The sequence below is a fragment of the Gossypium hirsutum genome, chromosome A09 (assembly GCF_007990345.1).
Source record: "Gossypium hirsutum isolate 1008001.06 chromosome A09, Gossypium_hirsutum_v2.1, whole genome shotgun sequence".
Classification (NCBI taxonomy): domain Eukaryota; kingdom Viridiplantae; phylum Streptophyta; class Magnoliopsida; order Malvales; family Malvaceae; genus Gossypium; species Gossypium hirsutum.
In genome coordinates this window covers 19,035,115-19,035,992 of record NC_053432.1, presented here as the reverse complement: position 1 = coordinate 19,035,992, position 878 = coordinate 19,035,115, and the positions used below count along the sequence as shown (strand labels likewise).

The 878-nt window shown below is 38.6% G+C and overlaps 1 non-coding gene across 1 annotated transcript; it reads right to left on the bottom strand.

The window, feature by feature from the left end:
• Positions 1-503: 503 nt before the first annotated feature.
• LOC121207513 (small nucleolar RNA R71) lies at positions 504-610 on the bottom strand. Its single transcript, XR_005902603.1, has one exon. It is a non-coding gene; the product is annotated as a small nucleolar RNA R71 (small nucleolar RNA).
• Positions 611-878: the final 268 nt, after the last annotated feature.

Genomic DNA, 878 nt, shown 5'->3' with positions numbered 1-878 from the left:
CGAAGAGAAATAAGGCGAAGCTTACGATACACAGAGGAAGAGCAAGCGGATGATACTTCAACCACAACCGAGGAGATGGCTGAAAATCAAGAAAATTTGCTACCACCTACAATTGCTGCTAATCAAAATCCTGCTCCGCGTACTATGTATGATTATGCTAAACCTTCTTTAACAGGAACTGAATCAAGCATAGTTAGGCCTGCTGTCGCTGCAAATAATTTTGATCTGAAACCTAACACAATTCAAATGATACAGCAATTTGTTCAGTTTGATGGTTTGTAGGACGAGGATCCCAACGCTCACTTGGCAAATTTTCTGGAACTTTGTGACACTTTTAAAATTAATGGCATTTCTGATGATGCCATTTGCCTTCGGTTATTCCCTTTTTCATTAAGGAACAAAGCTAAAAAGTGGTTGAACTCGTTACATGAGGGTTAATCATTACTTGGGAACAAATGACTGAAGAGTTTTTATTAAAATATTTTTTGTCGGCTAAAACGGCTAAATTACGTAATGATATCTCTTATTTTGTGCAGATGGATTTAGAAACACTCTAAGATGTATGGGAGAGATACAAGGATCTGTTGAGAAGGTGCCCTCACCGTGGGTTACCACTCTAGCTACAGGTTCAAACGTTTCACAATGGCCTGAATCCTTCGACTAGACAGATGACTGCACAGCTGCTGGTGGAACTATCAATAATAAGACACTTGAGGATGCTTATGAATTTATAGAAGAGATGTTACTGAATAATTATCAGTGGCAAGTCATGAGGACAAAGCCAACAAAAATAGCCGGCGTTTTTAACGTCGTTTCAGTCACCATGCTCTCTAATCAGGTAGAACTTTTGAATAGAAAAATTGACAGTTTTCTTGGTT